Source organism: Babylonia areolata, chromosome 19, assembly GCF_041734735.1.
Source record: "Babylonia areolata isolate BAREFJ2019XMU chromosome 19, ASM4173473v1, whole genome shotgun sequence".
NCBI classification, from domain to species: domain Eukaryota; kingdom Metazoa; phylum Mollusca; class Gastropoda; order Neogastropoda; family Buccinidae; genus Babylonia; species Babylonia areolata.
Window position 1 is genome coordinate 22,105,764 of NC_134894.1, and position 20,156 is coordinate 22,125,919.

General features: G+C 46.2%; 1 protein-coding gene across 3 annotated transcripts in view; it reads right to left on the reverse strand.

Moving 5' to 3' along the window:
* Positions 1-14,391, reverse strand: part of LOC143293537 (uncharacterized) — an 87,292-nt gene extending 72,901 nt beyond the window's left edge. For 2 of the 3 annotated variants that reach the window (XR_013056781.1, XM_076604457.1), the window contains exon 1: positions 2,992-3,240. The gene's annotated coding sequence lies outside the window, so the exon portion shown is untranslated. Of the gene's footprint in view, positions 1-2,991; positions 3,241-14,196 lie in introns of those variants that run through there. The other variant, XM_076604459.1, reaches the window with a different exon arrangement.
* Positions 14,392-20,156: the final 5,765 nt, after the last annotated feature.

The following is a 20,156-nucleotide window of genomic DNA, read 5'->3' on the forward strand; positions in this document are numbered from 1 at the left end:
TTTGCAGAGTACCATAAAATGGGGAGGCTATCTGACTATGCGAGGATTATAGCCACAGACTGGAACCTAGCTAGTATGGAGCACAGGTCTGCAGCAGGCTACGAAATAGAGGGCAGGTGTGTATGCTACAGATCTGACATTAGTACACCATCCGGCCAGAGCGATAGGGGGGAGGAGGGGGGGGGGAGGATGAGAGGCGGTGGAAAGTGTGCTCCCTCCCTCCCTACCCAGTACCTTGGCTACACTGGCACCGAAGAGCCGTATAGGTAGCAGGCAGAGAAACCCCATTTATACAGTCTCTGCTGGAGGCTGTTTGCTGGAACCATGTTCATAATAATATCCCTCCAGCTTGAGGGGAGAGAGTTGACAGTGTGAACAGTGAATGATACGATTGAACCATGCGTTCTCCGTGAGAGAGTGTGTGTGTGTGTGTGTGTGTATGTGTGTGTGTGCGCGCGCACTCGCGCGCGCGTGTGTGTGTGTGTGATTCACACGGCCAGGCAAGCAGCCAGCTAGCAGCTGACTAACTGACCCCCTGCAACTGCTCAAGGTGTGGCAGCAACCTCCTCACCTGAACAACACACTTCACGATCGATAGCTCTCTCTCTCTCTCTCTCTCTCTCTCTCTCTCTCTCCAGAGGTCTTTCTATCTTGATAACTATGTGTGTTATTCTTTTGTTCCCTGAACCACCACTACCACCCTCCCCCCCTCCACACACACACACCCACACCCACACCCCTATCTACCCAGAGACCACCCCTGGACACGGACAAAATGACCTAGTTATAAAAGAGTGCGACGTCTCTCTCTCTCTCTCTCTCTCTCTCTCTCTCTCATTACTATGTGTTATCCTTTCCTCCTGTACTTCCACCTTCCCCTCTCCCATCCCTCCCTCCCTCCCTCCCCTGGCAACGGACATAATGGTCTGGTCATAAAAGAGTTCAGAGTTCCGCCTCTCTCTCTCTCTCTCTCTCTCTCTCTCTCTCTCTCTCTCTCTCTCTTACAACTCTCTCTCTCTGTCTCTCTCCCTCTTACAACCCTCTCTCTCCCTCTTACAACCCTCTCTCTCTCTTACAACCCTCTCTCTTCCCTCACTCTCTCTCTCTCTTACACACCCTCTCTCTCCCTCTTACAACTCTCTCTCTCTCTCTCTCTCTCTCTCTCTCTCTCTCTCTCTCTCTGTTACAACCCTCTCTCTCCCTCTTACAAACCTTTCTCTCTCCCTCTCACAACCCTCTCTCTCTCTCTCTCTTACAACCCCTCTCTCTCCCTCGCTCTCTCCCTCTTACAACTCTCTCTCTCTCCCTCTTACAACTCTTTCTCTCTCTCTCTCTCCCTCTTACAAACCTCTCTCTCTCCCTCTTACAACCCTCTCTCTCTCTTTCTCTCTCTCTCTCTCTCTCTCTCTCTTACAACCCTCTCTCTCTCTCTCTTACAACCCTCTCTCTCCCTCTCTCTCTCTCTTACAACCCTCTCTCTCCCCTTTACAACCCTCTCTCTCCCTCTTACAACCCTCTCTCTCCCCTTTACAACCCTCTCTCTCCTCACCCTCACCCTCTCTCTCTCTCTCTCTCTTACAACCCTCTCTCTCCCTCTTATAACTGTCTCTCTCTCTCTCTCTCTCCCTCTTATAACTCTGTCTCTCTCTCTCTCTCCCTCTTACAACCCTCTCTCTCCCTCTTACAACTCTCTCTCTCTCTCTCTCTCTCTCTGTCTCTCTCCCTCTTACAGTCCTCTCTCTCCCTCTTACAACCCTCTCTCTCCCTCACTCTCTCTCCCTTACAACTCTCTCTCTCTCCCTCTTACAACTCTCTCTCTCGCTCTCCCTCTTACAACCCTCTCTCTCCCTCTCCCTCATCCTCTCTCTCTCCCTCTTACAACCCTCTCTCTCTCCCTCACCCTCTTTCTCTCCCTCTTACAACCCTCTCTCTCCCTCACCCTCTCTCTCCCTCTTACAACCCTCTCTCTCTCCCTCACCCTCTCTCTCCCTCACCCTCTCTCTCTCCCTCTTACAGCCCTCTCTCTCTCCCTCACCCTCTTTCTCTCCCTCTTACAACCCTCTCTCTCCCTCACCCTCTCTCTCCCTCTTACAGCCCTCTCTCTCTCCCTCACCCTCTCTCTCCCTCACCCTCTTTCTCTCCCTCTTACAACCCTCTCTCTCCCTCACCCTCTCTCTCCCTCTTACAACCCTCTCTCTCTCCCTCACCCTCTCTCTCCCTCACCTTCTTTCTCTCCCTCTTACAGCCCTCTCTCTCTCCCTCACCCTCTTTCTCTCCCTCTTACAGCCCTCTCTCTCCCTCACCCTCTCTCTCCCGCTTTCAACCCTCTCTCTCCCTCACCCTCTCTCTCCCTCTTACAACCCTCTCTCTCCCTCACCCTCTCTCTCCCTCTTACAGCCCTCTCTCTCCCTCACCCTCTCTCCCCACAGTAGAAGGAAGGGAGGGAAAAGAAGCACGAGCACACAGCGTTGTGTTTGTTGTTCTCGAAGTGTAGAAGAATTCGCTTCTCCCTCATCCACAACCCCCCCCCCACCACCACCCCGCCACTACACACACACACACACACACACACACACACACACACACACACACAATCTTCCTCTCTCTTTCACTCTGGTGTCAACAGAAGCACGATGTAAAAGTTGATTCAGTAGGGAGAGCGAGAGAATGAGAAAGAGAAGTCGGAAGATAAAGAGAGTGGGTGAAAGAGAGAGAGGGATGAAAGACAGAGAGGATGAGAGCGTGAGAGAGAGAGGGAGGTGGGGTGAAAGACAGAGAAAGAGAGACAGAGCAAGAGAGAGAGGTGAGAGCGCCTTTATCTGTGCCCCTATCTCCAAACCTTCCACACCCATCGCCACCCATCAACACAGCACGCTACCACCCCCACCCCACCCACACCCACACCCACACACACACACACACAAGGTAACCCCAACAACTTCCCAACTCGTCACCCTCTCACACTCACAAACTCCCCCCACAACTTTTTACCTCAGGTGGACGTAAGCTGCATCACACAGCACGGAGACCAGCCAGCCAAGCAGTAATATTCCCCCCCGATGAAGTCAGTCAAGAAGTCACGACGAACGCCGAATGAAAAACTTGAAGCTTGCTCCAGCAAAACAAACACAAAACAACGAAAGACGTTCCGCGGAATACAGAGAGAGAGCAAAAACAAGAACGGTGGTGCTGGTAGTAGATGGAGGAGGAGTAGTGTAGCAAAGCACGCCAACACTAGACTTCCCTCTTTGCTGCTTCTTCCTCACTGACTGTTGTGTGTGCCAGCTTCTTGCCTGCTATCTCCCTGTCTCCCTCTCTTTCCCTCTCTGCTCTCTCTCTTTCTTTCTCCCCAAGCACAGGTAGCTGGCTTGCTACACACTCCTCCTATGCCCTTTACACACTGAGCTACCGCGGTACCCAAGCAGAAGGCGGCGACCAATGAGAACGCTTGTAGAGAGCCCAGCTCTGACCTGCTAGCAGAGAGACTGGCAGCGCGCTGAGCTTATTGATTACACACTCTGGCACCAGATGTGGAAGGAAGGGGGGGTGAGGGGTGTATGGGGGAGAGGGGCGAGGGTCGGTTGGGGAGCGAGGGTTGAAAGAAAGGAGGTTATTGAAAGCTCCAAGCTTGGAATGGAAGGGGAAGGTGGAAGGGTGGTGTGGAAAAGTATGGAAGCACAGAGAGTGAGAGAGAGAAAAGGGAGAGAAAGTGTGTGGTGCAGGGAGTTTTGAAACACGAACCTCTCTCTCTCTCTCTCTCTCTCTCTCTCTCTTTGAGTAAACTTGAGCGCGCGCACGTGCACACGCACACACACCTCTTCTGTACAGGCTTCCCATTCACTTTTATCTTAAAGTATGACCCTTTTATACCCACTGCTATGCAGGTCAGTGTATGGACCCCGCTATGAAGGAAGCCGTGTACCCTCTCCCGCTACCCTCATACCGTTTGAATGTAGAGAAAATATGTTGATACATATGCTGTTCCATAACTTTTGTGGCAGTCATCATTTAGCTTGTTTTATTTTCAAGTAGTGAGTGTTACTTGGCACACTTTATCTCAGCAAAGTGTCGATCATCAAGTCTATGCTGATGCTAAGTATTGTACTTATTTCTTTTACAACACTGCATTGTTCTAAACTCTGAAGAAAATGTTTTCACTTTGACTTGGAAAGGAAAAAAAACATCAAGGGGTTAACGCACGTGTTAAATTTTGTCCATGATTCTGCACAAGAAAAACATGACGGCACAAGCAGAATTTGTAAAAGGAACTGACAAAAAAAGGAACTCCTCCCTGTACTGAACCCAACCGCCGGGCGTCAGTTGCTGCCCGAATTGAACCACGGATTTCAGTCACACTCTGATATACCCACTAAGAGTGCCGCTCTCTACCCCACACCACGCACGTGACATTTTCCTCTGTCTGTTTGTCTGTCGGTCTGTCAGTCCCTCAGTGCCTGAATCGAATTTGGACTCATTTTCTGTGCTTGTTCTTCACTGAAAGGGTAAAAAACGTCGGGGAAAGAACATGGAGGCGAAGGTCCAGTCTGATGTCCCAGTCAAATTACATCTCTCTCGCTCACTCTGTCTCCCTCTTTGGGAGAAGGGCGGATAACGGAACTCAATCAGAGCACTGTCCTGTGGTTGATGCGACAGGAAAATGAGTGAGGCAATGTGTTTAAGGGGACATGACCCCTCGTGTGGTCAGACGCCGGGGGCTGAGGAGGGGGAGGGGGTTTGGGGTGTGAGGGAATTGAGGGTGTAGTGGTGGTACTCCCTCATGATCACGTTACGCGGTCAGTGGAGGAGGGGGACTCCACCGGCCCGTCCGGAGAGTCGTGATTGAGGCTGCAGTGCCAGACACTGTCGTTTCCGGGCTTGTTAGGTTATGGTCAGTCATAAGTTCCCAGCACGCTTGTTACGGTCAGTCAGTCCACACCATCAGAGAGCGCCACAACAGAATGACAGTTGAGCATGTAATGAAGCGTGGTCGCGAGGCCATGCTGTCACATAGACAGCTGCATTCAAACTTCTGCTCATTAGGTTCGTCGCGTTTTACCTTTCAATCAAGTTACCACCACAGGAGTTCTCATCATGTGTAAGTCACTGCACACCTTACGGTGTGTGTGTGTGTGTGTGTGTGTGTGTGTGTGTGTGTGTGTGTGTGTGTGTGTGTGTGTGTGTGTGTGTGTGTGTGTGTGTGTGTGTGTGTGTGTGTGTGTGTGTGTGTGTGTGTGTGTGTGTGTGTGTGTGTGTGTGTGTGTGTGTGTGTGTGTGTGTGTGTGTGTGTGTGTGTGTGTGTGCACATGCATAAGTATATGAGTACGTGTCTATAATTCTAATATATCTGTGTTTGTATATGATTTTAGATTTAATTTTGTACCTTTCATGTACTATCCCCCGCCCCAACCCCCGCGCGCCTCCTGCATACCCCTCTCTCCCCAATGTTCCTCAGTTGTGACCCCGGTTCACTTGGTAATAAAGACCTATTCTATTCCAGTATTCTATTCTATTCTGTTCTCACTGACTCCCCAGTACCCTGGGTACGGAAAATTATGAATCATCAGTATTACTTGAGTTATGGTCAGTTATGAGTTCCCTGCATCACTACAGCTTACGGTCAGTTATATAAGTCGCCAGCATCTTGAATATGTGTCAGTTATAAGTCCCCCAACTCCACATCTGTTACGGTCAGATGTAAGTACCCATCACCACCAGTGGAAGTCAGTTATAACTTCCCAGCAACACACGTTGTGGTCAGTTATAGGTCATCAGCAATCTGGTTACGGTCAATCAGTTATAAGACCTGGTCAATGACCGACAGTTGTCATTCCCATCACCCAACAGACTACGGTCAGTTATGACTGTTCAGTGCCACAGGTTACGGTGAGTTATATTAGCCACTCCCTAGCACCTTTTGATTTTCTGTCAATTTCGTCTTCTGAATCAGTTTAATGTGATCTCATTTCTGTTTTTCTGTCCGATTCACTCCGATTTCAAATGGTTTTCTGTTAGTGAGTATGATTTTAAGTTTGTTAAACTGATTTAATTTTTCACAAGATTTTGCTCTGTTTCGATTGACTAATCTGGTTCCGCTCAGCTTGGTTTGGTTTTCATTTCTTCGCCTGATTTGATTTTAAAAAATCGACTAGACTTGATTTTTTTTTTCCTGATTAATTCCATTTGATTTGATTGTAAAGCATTTCATTTTATTTCCTCTCAGTTGATCTCACTGATTTGATTTCAGGTCATTTCATTATGATTCATTTCATTTAGACGGATGTTAATAGTTTCGGATCCGTGCACAGATAGCAATCCGAATTTCACGCAGAAAAATCTTTTTGTGACCAAAAGTATACACAAGACACTACAATACACTACATTCTTTTATTGTCTCGTTGTGATAAAGAAAGGTACTCAACACAATACAACGCAATAGATGCCGTGTACAATGCAACTGAATCCAATACAACACAACACAACGCAACCTTACGCAACACAACCTAACGAAATACAACGCATTTCCTCACAATACATCACGTCACAAAACGATACATCGTGACACAACACAACACAACACATCACTAAACTACACAACACAACTATATACATCACATCACAGCACAACTAAACGCATAAAAACACAACACGTCACAACACAGCACAGCACAATCACAACACAACACAACACATAGCAATGCAACACAATACAACGCATCACAACGCGACACATTACCACACAACACAGCACGACACTACGCAACACAACACAGCACAGCATAGCACAACACAGCGACAACTACACGACACGATACGATACAACACAGCACAACGCAGCACAACACCACACAGCACTGCACAGCTCAGCACTACACTACACTACACTACACTACACAGCACAGCACAGCACTACACTACACTACACTACACTACACAACACAGCACAGCACAGCACTACACTACACTACACTACACTACACAACACAACACAGCACAGTACAGCACAGCACTACACTACACTACACTACACTACACTACACTAAACTGCACTACACTACACTACACTACACTACACTACACTACACTAACAACACAACACAACACAACACAACACAACAAAACACAACACAACACAACAACAGAACACAACACCATCATCAGGGCGTGACGCCCACTGCCCGCACTGAAGGGACAGCCGAGAGCCAGAACTGACAGCCCAGATCCACAGCACAGCATGACTCTACTTGCACAGCACCATCACCATCATCACCATCACCATGCCCACCATGCCCACCAGGCCCACCGACAGGGTCAGCTGCTGGGGTCACCACTCACAGCCCTGATTCATCATCACTGCACCGCACCCCTCACACCCCTCTCCCTCTCCCTCTCCCTCCTCATGCGTGAGCTCCATCACCACCACCACCCTCCTTCCTCCTCCGTACGCACATAATGTCTCACACTCTCTATTTCTCGGTTTGAGTTTGTGTGTGTGTGTGTGTCTGTCTGTTTCTCTCTCTGTCTCTGTTTGTCTCTGTCTCTGTCTCTGTCTGTCTGTCAGTCGGTCTGTCTGTCTCTGTCTGTCTGTCTTTCTCTCTCTCTCTGTTTGTCTTTGTCTGTCTGTCTCTGTCTCTCTCTGTATTTTTCTCTGTGTCCGTATCTGTCTGTCTGTCCGTCTGTCTCTCTGTCTGTCTCTCTCTCTCACTCTCTTTCCCTTTGTATTTTTCTCTGTGTCTGTGTCTGTCTGACTGTTAGTCCTTCCGTGCGTCTCTCTCTCTCTCTCTCTCTCTCTCTCTCTCTCTCTCTCTCTCTCTCCCTTTGTCTGTCACCCTCTCTCCTTCATGCAACACTTCCGTCCCATGACCAGCCCCCTCCTACCCCCCCCCCCCCCCCCCCCCCACCACCGCACCCCCCCCCCCCCCCCCCCCCCCCCCCCCCCCCCCCCGCCCTTTATTTTTCTTCTTTCTTCTTTTTCTTCTTTTCTTTCTATTTTTTTCTGTCTGTCGACGGGAGGGGCAGTCAATAGTTCACCCGTCACCTCCATTCACTGTTCTGTGCCTTGAGGCTGACTAGTATGGGCACTGGGCACTTCTCTGCCGATTTGTATGCCGCCTGCATTGGGACGACGGGGGGGGGGGGGAGGAGGGGACGGGGGGAGGGGGAGTCCCTCTGTCCCGCTAGCAGTGGGCGGAATGGTGATTGTGGTTCCTTATGGGGTGTCATGATCCCTGGCAATAATACTGGACGTGTACCGTGCATAAGGCTTTCTTATAGCAGCAGTATTTCCTGTCTAGATTTTCATCTCGTACCGTGGCTTCTCTGGGACAGGGGGAAACATGCATGTGTGCTTGCTGAAGACAGACTAACTTTGTATTGCATCGCATCGGATTACGTTGTATTGTAGTGTAGTGTAGTGTAGTGTAGAGTAGTGTAGTGTAGTGTAGAGAAGTGCATTTTATTCTAGTGTATTGCAACCTAGTGTTTTTTGTTGTTGTTTTTTTGTTGTTTGTTTTGTGTGTGTGTGTGCGTGCGTGCGCCTAGAGTTGACTTAATCAAGGCCTTTTAAATAGTAGTAGTAGTAGAAGTAGTATTTTATGTATTTATCTTCTTTTTTTCTCTCTCTCTCAAGGCCTGACTAAGCGCGTTGGGTTACGCTGCTGGTCAGGCATCTGCTTGGCAGATGTGGTGTAGCGTATATGGATTTGACCGAACGCAGTGACGCCTCCTTGAGCTACTGATACTGATACTAGTGTATTCTATTGTAATCTATTTTACTGTCTTGCTTTGTCTTGGTTTGTACTGTATTGTATTGCATTCCATTGTATTACTTTCGTGTCAGGATATAATTATTTATCTGTGAGAAAATCGGGTTGCTCTCCACGGGAAGAACGCGTTGCCACAGTCCACACCACCTACTACTGTCCGTCTGCACGTGCGTTCGAATTACTTTACTATCAAGGTGGGAATTTTTCTACAGAATTTTGCTACAGGGAACAACTCTTTTGCTGCCGTGGGTTCTTTTACGTGCGCTAAGTGCATGCTGCAAACGGGACATCGATTTATAGTCTAACCCGGATGTCTAGCACTCATGAATACTACCACTAAACGTCTGGGGAAGGGTAGAAGGGGGTAACATTTATGGAACTCAAACCGGCAGACACTCGCTTCCTGGGTCCTTACTAAGCGTGCAGTCACCAACTAGATGGAAGTTGGCAACTAAAACTCAAAGTTCGTAACGCGTGAAACCTTACTTCCGGTTGTTCCGATCAAAGTTGTCTACCATGCGGAAATCCTCTTATTGCCAACTGTTCTGCCAAACGAGATGGCGTGTTCGTCATTGAAGCGACTAAACACGTGTGTAATCCTGGAAAAAAATGAAAGAAAGAAAGAAAAGCAAAAAAACAACCGCGTTCCCAAGAACTGAACACACGTTCTAGAAGCGTACACTGACTACCGAATCTACTTTTTTTCCCCAAGGCATGCGAATTTTTTTCTTTCTTTCTGTCTGTCTTTCTTCTTTTTTTTAAACAGTTAGCTTGAGAAATCGGAGACATCAACGAAGTTGACGGGCGCAATAGCCGAGTGGTTCAAGCGTTGGACTTTCAATCTGAGGGTTCCGGGTTCGAATCACGGTAATGGCGCCTGGTGGGTAAATTGTGGAATTTTTTCCAATCTCCCAGGTCAACATATGTGCAGATCTGCTTGTGCCTGAACCTCCTTGGTGTGTATACGCACGCAGATGATCAAATAAGCACGTTAAAGATCCTTTAATTCATGTCAGTGTTCGGTGGGTTATGGAGACACGAAAATACCCAGCATGCATGAACCACGACAGAGTCATCGGCAAGTCGATGTTGGTCGTGTAACGGAAAGAAGAAGAAGGGAGACGACTCCGTTACGATTAGGCCACCGCTCTGGTACATGCTTCATAGACCCGATTAACACATGGATAGAATATCAACATCATCCATAGACAGAATAACAGTGATCCTTAGTTAGACACACAGAGATCCCAAGAGGGGATTGATTATGCAAATAGTGATTTGTTTACAGAGGATGACTCATTCAGACTCAATACCCGATTTAAAAAAAAATATATATGACCATACACATTGACACTTGTGGAACAGACTGGCAAACAGTGATGCTCAGACACAGTGACTGAGGAACAGCAGTGCCCACAAACAGCGACAAGTAGTGATGAATAAACATTGGCACTCGCTCTCGAAGTGTACACCGACTCCCAAATCTACATGATTTTCTCTCTTTTCTTCTTCTTCTTCTTCTTCTTCTTTTTCCAATTTCCAAGGCATTTATATTTTTTTCTTCTTCTTGTTTTGTTTTGTTTTGGTTCTTTTTTTTTTTTTAGCTTGAGAAATCGGAGACATCGACGTAAGAAGATGATTGTGTTACCATTAGGCCACCGGCTCTAGTATATGCTTCATAGACAGGTTATCAACACAAACTTGATCCCTGGATAGAATATTAACATCAAACATCAACAGAATAACAGTATTCTTTAGTTAGACACACACAGATCCCAAGAGAAGATCATGCAAATAGTGATTTGTTTTCACAGAACAAGAGGTATGACTCATTCAGACTCGATACCCTATATGACCATAAACATTGACACAGACAGAACAGGCACACTGATCCCGCAGCAGACTGGCGCAGCGTTACCGACCAACAATGATGCTCAAACAGAATGATGAAATGGTTATAATTCTTGTGGACAGACTGGCAAACAGTGGTGTCCCGCCAAACTGACAGACAAACAGCGGTGTCCAGAAACGGCGACAATTAATAGTGATGACTAAACAGTGGCAATAGTGAATGATGGTAATGATAATGATAATGATATGATATGATATGATCATGATACTACTACTACTACTACTACTACTACTACTACTACTACTACTACTACTACTACTTTGTGAATTGATGAACAAGATAAAATAATAATAATAATAATAATTCAGTTGCGATCAGTTACTCAAGGATGCGTCACTGCGTTCGGACAAATCCATGATAATACGCTACACCACATCTGCTAGGCAGATGCCTGACCAGCAGCGTAATTAAATTGGCTAGGGTACAACAACAACAACAACAATAACAACATCAATCATCATCATCATCATCATCATCATCGTCATAGCAACATTAAATATTCATATAGCGCTGGATCTTGTACAGAGACAAAAGGCACTTAAACACACGTCAGTCACACGCATACAAAACTCTATTTCAGGGGAACGAAAGATAAAACCACACATACATGTAAGGAGAAAGCGATAGAAACTGTACACTGAGCAGAGCGGGAGGCGGTGGTAGTTTGGAAAGAGGCAAGTTTTAAGCCTCCAGACCTGAAAGAGCTGAGCGCAGTGATTTGACAGATGCAAAGAGTGGTGTAGCCTACATAGACACAAATGCAAACAGCGATACATACACAGAGTAGCAAATAGTAACGCGTATAGACCGAAAGGATAAAGGCATTGTCCACAGAGAAGCAGCAAACTTTGATGACAGCAGACACGTTTCCCCAGAGAAAATGTCAGACATTGGCTGTGTACTGGCGACAAACACGTGATGGGTAACACAGCACAGCAAACATTGGTCCGTAACTATGGCAGACAGCGGCACCCCCCTGTGAGAGCTGCACACGGTAACAAACACCGCTCCTTGGCTGCCACTTCCTCGTCAGCGATCCCTCGATCCTACGTGGTTTGTCTCCAGATCCACTTTCATCTCCAGATCCCTCGTATAGCTCCAGGCCCTGGTATAATTTGCCTGCAGATCCACGTTATCTCTAGATCCCTGGTACGCCTCCATAATTATTTACTTTGCCTGGTATAGTCTTTCTCCGGATCCACATTATCTCCAGATCCCTGGTATAGTTTATCTCCAGATCCCTGGTATAGCTCCAGACCGGTATAGTTTGTCTCCAGATCCACTTTACCAATAGATCCCTAGCATAGTTTATCTCCAGATCCACTTTATCTCCGGATCCCTGGTATGGTCTGTCTCCAGATCACTGGTAGTTTGTTTCCACGCCCTGTCAAATTATCTACAGATCCCTGGTATTTCACGGATCATTGCCAGTCTGTTCACAGATCCCTGCCATATCTGCTCTACCCATGTCCAGTTTATCTACAGATCCCTGGTATTTTGCAGAACCTTGCCAGTTTCTTTACAGATCCCTGCCATATTTCCAGATCCCTGCCAGTTTGTCTTTATACCCCTGCCAGTTTGACAAACAGATCCCTAGGCCCTGCGAGATTGTTTACGGCTCCTTGTCACGTGGCCAGATATCTTGTCCACAGATTCCAGGTAGCTTTACTGCATATTCCTGCCAGTTTGGCTACAGTTCCCTGCCAGTTTGTTCATAGATCCCCACCAAAACGAAAACAGATCCCTGAAATTTGTCTACCGATCCCGGGCAGTTTGTCTATGAGATACGTGCCTGGGAATGTTGTGCATCTGAATGGCATTTGATTCCTACAGCGATACATACACAGGAATTTCAGCAGTTTGCTTTTAAAAGAAATTCGAATCTAGAAACTGAGTATGTGGGGCAATGACAGAGACGAATGAGAGGGAGTGAGAGAGAGAGAGGAGGGGAGGGGGGGAAGCAGGGAGGGAGGGTAGGGAAGAGAGAGAGAGAGAGAAAGAGGGAGAAACAGAGAGGCAGAGAGAAAAAAGGATGTGCGTCAAATACACTTCCTCTGTGTGTGTGTGTGTGTGTGTGTCTCCACTCACCTTCAGAACCAAATTTAAGAATTAAAAAAAAAAGAGAAGAAAACGAAAAGAGACCAGTGAATACCGATATAGCTGTCTAAAAACTTCTGATTAATTTGTTTTCAAGTACCCTTCAACATTAAAAGAACGCTTGCCAATCTCAATTGTGATTAACAGAAGAAAACAAAATTCATCCATGAAATAGCCCTGTGATGGAACTAAAAATACAAAGTAATTTCCTGATGCCACTTAGTGAAATCCGCACTTCAAAGTGTCAGGGACAGACACTATTATATCACACCATCACACCTCTCCTTACACCTCACCCCCACCCACCCTCATCCCCCACACAGAACTTCACACCATCATCACACCTCTCTATGTCACCCCCCACCCCCTGACTCTCCCCTCCTCCAACCTTCCTTCACCTGTCCCTACCCTCCTCCACCCACCACTCATTTTCCGTGGGAGGGAGATGCTGCGGGCAGAGGAGCGGACAGCATGGAATGGACAGAACAGATTTTACACAGGGAGTGATCATAGCTGGGTACACAGGGGAAACTGACACAGGGAGTGGCTATAGCAGGGGAGTGGACACAGGAGTGGACACTGCAGGGGAGTGGACATAAGGAGTGGACAGCAGGAATTGTACAGAACCATTAGAGTTGACAAATGGCAAATAGTAGTGACTCTCTCCATTCACAAGGTACATGACTTCAAGTCAATGCTGCTTATGCTACCGATTCAGCTAGCACGCAGGTAAATAACAGGTATACTGGAACAAACCCAGACACTTTCTCAGAAAACGTTTGTTTTTGTTTTTTGTTGTTGTTGTTGTTTTGTTTGCTTGTTTGTTTGGTTGGTTGGTTGGTTCGTTTTTTGTCTTTGTTTTGTTTTGTTTTGTTTTGTTTTGTTTGTTTTTTAATCCACCCTCAAGCACATTTTTAGCGGTGGACTGGGAGCTGGTCACTCGGAAGAGACGATAAACCAACGTCCCGTGTTCAGCATGCACTTACCCCATGTAAAAACAACGACAACAAGAACAACAACAAAAAAGACCATCAAAAACAAAAAACAAAAAAAAATACGGAAACAAAAGGGTTGTCCCTGGTAAGATAATGTATGGGGAAAAAAACACCTTGGTGGTAAAAACAAGTACAATTGCAGACAGAAAAAAACCCGAATATATATATAGATATATAGAGAGATATATAGATATATAGATATATGAGTGGTGCTTCAATGTGGCGACACGCTCTCCGATGGGAGAGCACTCCGAATTTCACACAGAGAATTCTGTTGTGACAAAACGCTCAATCACACAATAGATACAGCACAAAACAACAAAAACAACACAACATAACACAATACAATAAAAAGCAATACAAACAGTTTGTGGTGAACAGTCTGCATTGTGTTCCATTGCCAGAAAGACTGGGGATGCATAGGACTTACCTCGTTTCCAGCCACGTGAGCCACCTGGTCAATACTGCGGTCCCCCGGTGACATATAACAGCACACCTAAATCATTTGCTCGTGTACAAAAAACAATATTCACATTATTTCCATCGACTGATTAAGTCCAGAATCCAGCAGACACAGTCCCACTGCCTGCCCCTCTCAACACACTGAAAGGGTCACCTCAAGTCACCGTCCTCTTCCTCCTCCTTCCTCAGGGTATCTGCCTCAACAACCCCCCCCCCCCCCTACCCCTCACCCCGCCCCCCACCTTCCTCAATCGTCTCGCGACCCACGACCTGCTGTCGTTGTAACAACATGCCTGTCTCTACAGGCGCCCCACAGAAAATTGGACCCCCTCGGACATTTGGAAAAAAATAAAGAAGAAGAAGCGTTGGCCTATCTGCCCGGAAGGAAATTGTGAGCCTTAGTGCGCAAAAATTGCTCTCAGATTTACCTACACTGCTAGGTACACTGCTTGTTGTGCGAAATAATATACTTAACAAATAGTGTGAACCACGTACAACAACCAACAACAGAAGCAACAGCAGCAGCAGCAAAACAACAACAACAACAACAACAGAAGCAACAGCAGCAGCAGCAAACAACAACAACAGAAGCAACAGCAGCAGCAGCAAAACAACAACAACAACAACAGAAGCAACAGCAGCAGCAGCAAAACAACAACAACAACAACAACAACAAAAGCCGGTCGTAATATTTGAAAGGGGGTGATCGGAGGAGCAGAGGGATAAAGGGAGGTGGGGGGCGGGGGGGAGTGGGGGGGGGGGAAGCATAATCCGACATGACACCGTCTGTGACTGGCACAAGAACTGAAGAAGCGAGGAGCAGAGTGTCGTCTCGACGGAAAGCGGCCTACGAGTGCCGTGAAAGCACTTGACAGCGGACCGGAAAGCGTGATGTTGTTCTCCACTTCACAGACACCGGGCAACACCGCCTGTCATTCAAACCTCGGCCAGCTACACAAGACGGCTTCACCTCCGACCTTGCAAAGCCACGGAGGATACAAAGCGATTCACTAATTGCCCCCAGTGGGCTGTTCCTGCCACAGAACGTACCCAGTAACACGCGGTGGCAAGCCAGTCAACTCAATTCAAATCAAATCATATTGTTTATCGCCCAGCCAACAACAACCAAGATGCCAGCTCAGAGCTGATTACTCGTCAGTTTTCAATTCCAGTTGACGAGAACCGAGAATAATGTAAAAAAAAAATTAAATAAATAAATAAAAAAGTCATTCAAAACAATAATATAAAATAAAATGATTCGCCCACGTCTCGCTCAGTTCATGTCACCCCCGGGGTATGACTGCCTACATGCTGCCTACATGGCAGGGTAAAAATGGTCATACACGTAAAATCCCACTCACACATGCGAGTGAACTCGGGTGTCGCTGTGATGATGAAAGTGCAACGCCATTTCGTTCCTCACCTCCAGCTCTTTCCCGCCTTGTTCGTATAAGTGTTTTGATTTAATGATGGAATGAATGTCTTCACTGTTAAAAGTTACTTTCTTTTAAACTGAGTTTTTATTTTCTTTACGACGAGTCTTTAGGCGAATTTCTGTACTCTATTTCAGACAATAAAGTTATTAACTGATTGAAGAAGAAGGAGGAGGAGGAGGAGGTGGAGGAGGAGGAGAAGCAGGAGGAGGAGGAGATGAAGAAGATGAGGAGAGGAAGGACGAGGAGAGGAAGAAGAAGAAGAAGAAAACGAAGATGATGAAGAAGAAGAAGAAAACGTAAGTCTTAAATGAAGTTAAGCATACTGCCGGATAATAACGTTGAAATACCAGCTAAACTACATCTCATTTCGTCCACGTAAAGATCAGTTTAGACAAGCAAAAAAAAAAAAAAAAATTTTTTTCAGTCGTACAGTTTGGAAACTTTTGGAAAATCTTATGTAAGCAGGCAGTAAGCTGATTCTGACACTGTGGAGTGATGGCCTAGAGGTAACGCGTTCGCCTAGAAAGCGAGAGAATCTGAGCGCGCTGGTTCGAATCACGGTTCAGCCGCCGATATTTTCTCCCCCTCCACTAGACCTTGAGTGGTGGTCTCGACGCTAGTCATTTGGATGAGACGATAAACTTAGGTCCCGTGTGCAGCATGCACTTAGCGCACGTAAAAGAACCCACGGCAACAAAAGGGTTGTTCCTGGCAAAATTCTGTAGAAAAATCCACATCGATAGGAAAAACAAATAAAACTGCATGCACGAAAAAATACCCAAAAAATGGGTGGCGCTGTAGTGTAGCGACGCGTTCTCCCTGGGGAGAGCAGCCTGAATTTCACACAGAGAAATCTGTTGTGATAAAAAGAAATACAAATACAAATACTAATGCCACAAGCTTCTGTGCTGCAGTCACTGAACAAACAAACTAATAAAACAATTCATTATCACGGCAAACATCCTCATGGGCTGTGACTGACCTTTACTGAAGGTCACTTCTGAAAGATCACACACCGTCAACGCTATTCCAGGACACTTCCAAATATAGTTCCATGCACAACAGGATGAACCCAATAAGAATGCTGCATCACTTGCGTTGCCTGGCAACATACCTGGCGGCAGAATGAACCCGAGGCCAAAACGATTTTGACATGTTGCCAAGGTAACAAAAGATAGGGAAAATCCACTGGTGGACAGACAGACAGAATAGAGAGATACGGTGAGACTGGCGACAGACAACACGAATACAGACAGGCAGACAGAACACAGACACAACACGGAAGGAATAAAGACATACAACAGACAGGCAGACAGACAATAGACTGTCAAACAGATCACAGACAGACAGAGAGACAGACCACGGAAAACGGACCAGTCAGTACGCTACAACATCATGCTCTACTCCTCTCTGCACTGTCAAGAGTCCACGCCAGAAACAGTCCTGCACACAGCCACACACCATCTCTCTATACTGTCAGTCCACGCCAGAAACAGTCCTGCACACAGCCACACACCATCTCTCTATACTGTCAGTCCACGCCAGAAACAGTCCTGCACACAGCCACACACCATCTCTCTATACTGTCAGTCCACGCCCAAAACAGTCCTGCACACAGCCACACACCATCTCTCTATACTGTCAGTCCACGCCCAAAACAGTCCTGCACACAGCCACACACCATCTCTCTATACTGTCAGTCCACGCCAGAAACAGTCCTGCACACAGCCACACACCATCTCTCTATACTGTCAGTCCACACCAGAAACAGTCCTGCACACAGCCACACACCATCTCTCTATACTATCAGTCCACGCCAGAAACAGTCCTGCACACAGCCACACACCATCTCTCTATACTATCAGTCCACGCCCAAAACAGTCCTGCACACAGCCACAATACTCTTCTTTTCACTGTCACCGGTCCCGAAATGCATACACCCATACACCCATTCTTTTCACTGTCACTCAGCGTCACCAGTCACATTTGATCCGTGGGGGCGCTGCGCTCCTGGACGTATCAACAACATTCTCCATTTCTAGGCGGTCGTGGGATAGTTGCCTGTGTTTTGGCAAAGCTTCTCTCACTCGTCAGTCCAGGCCAAAAGGGCCCAGGACCAACAATGAACATACTTTTTAGAATCTGAGTTCTGCCAGTCAGTCCAAGCCTACAGTCCTGTACGCAGCGTCACCACTCCTCTCTGCTTCCCCCTCATAGTGGACTTCAAAACCAGTCGAAGAACTTGAAGAGACTTCCGACTGCTCAGGATTAACGCCAAATCTTGGGGAAAACAAACAAACAAAACAAAACAAACAAAAAAAAAACCCCACTAAAGTCATGGATTTAAAAAAAAATAGCCGAGTGGTTAAAGCGTTCGACTTTCAATCTGAGGATCCCGGGTTTGAATCTCAGTAACGGCGACTGGTGGGTAAAGGATGGAGATTTTTCCGATCTCCCAGGTCGACATATGTGTGCAGACCTGCTAGTACCTGAACTCTCTTCGTGTGTATATGCAAACAGAAGATCAAATACGCACGTTAAAGATCCTCTAATCCATGTCAGCGTTCCGTGGGTCATGGAAACAAGAACATAGCCAGCATGCACGCCCCGGAAAACGGAGTATGGCTGCCTACATGGGGTAAAAACGGTCATACACGTAAAAGCCCACTCGTGTACATACGAGTGAATGTGGGAGTTGCAGCCCACGAACGAAGAAGAAGAAGAAAACAAAGGAGGGAGGGAGGGGGGGGGTACATCCATATAAATCAGAAAAAAGTGTTCTTAGAAATTGATATTGTTAACAGTTATAAATATCTAGGTTTTACACTGTGACAACCAAATTGTCCTTTGATGCAGCATAAGAGGAGAATAACAGGACAAAGAGCCAAGTCGTTGAGATCTTGAAAACAACGTGAGTTAAAATCTAGGTCCGTATTTTCTTACAGTAAAATCCCTGAGTTCCTGAGTACTTCCTCTCTGTACCGTTGTCAGACCGCACCAGAAGGGACCGAGACCTGCACTGAATCAACTTTTTTTTTCCAGTTCGAGTCAGTGCACTGTCAGTGCACACAAACAACAGTCACGCACACAGTCACGCACCTCCTCTCAACATGTCGGGACCCGCCACGGAAATAATTCTTAAGTGGGGGAATCGTTTCACAGAATTCTGAGACCATTGACGCAAAGAGTCTGTAAAGGCTTTTGACTGAGGCGTCTACTTCGACAGACACATGACTATTGTTGTTCCCTGCTTGACCCCTGACCCCTGACTGCAGACTGATGGATGCCGGGAAGTTAGTAACTGGCCCAAGCTTGTTGATAGCCCGGATGTTGTTGTGTGCCCCAACAAATACTGCGCTGTTACCGCCTTCTTCAACTATTCCTGTTGCTTGGAGTTATTGACCTGCTGTAGGCTTTAGACACACAAAAAAAACCTCATTGCCAGACTGTTGCCACATATTTTGTCGTTCGTGTACATGCCACAAGGATTTGGAATTCCATTTTCAAGAGTTTTAAGACACGACAAATATTATTGTCGATGCTGAAATGAGATGATTGTTTTGAAAAAGAAATGTTGATGATAGGATTGGAGATATGATTTAATATGTCTGTGCAAAATCCTTCACAATGGACAAAGGTTTTTCGTATTTGACGTTTAGTTCCAAATCATAAGTGTGGCACATAAAAACCTCTTGCCAAATCATACTCTGTAACTGTCCAGACTTGTGCGTTCATAAAAACCTCTTGCCAAATCATACTCTTAACTGTCCAGACTTACGCGTTCAGTCATTATCTACTGGTTTTATCAAAGTCATTGAAGTGCTGAATTTGATTAATCGAAAAGTTGTGATTAATGGTTTTTTTGTTACTGACACAAGATTTTTTTTTTTTTTTCGGAAGTGAAAAATTCAGTTTCAACATTATTGTTGTCAACATGCTGGATAGCGATGAAGGGATGAAGAGACACATTAAGGGTACAAATGCCTAAACGAGTCTGTTAAGCGAAAAAGTCATATACCAAATACTTTTCAACATGAGTCACATGACAGAATATATAAAGCGAAATATATGTCGTAATTCGGTTAGTTAGTCTGTGTACAGGGGGTTTATAGAATACAATGTAGGGGAAAGGATTCACTTAATTAAGCAGGCAGTCCCCGCAGAAAAGATTTATGCAATGTTTTATATTTTCTTTCTGTTCAATAGCTCCACTGCACATTATTTCAGCCACTGATTTCTTTGGTAGAGGAAACCATACATTTCCTGTCCGCTTACTGTTGAAAGAAAATTAGGCGGGGGTTTCTATTACTACTACTTCTACAAATGCTGCTGCTGCTGCTGCTGCTGCTATTACTACTACTACTACTACTACTGCCGCTGCAGCTGCTGCTACTACTATAACTACTTCTACTATTACTACAAATACTGCTGCTGCAGCAGCCGCTGCTGCTACTACGACTGCTTCTACTTCTACTGCTACCACCACCACCAC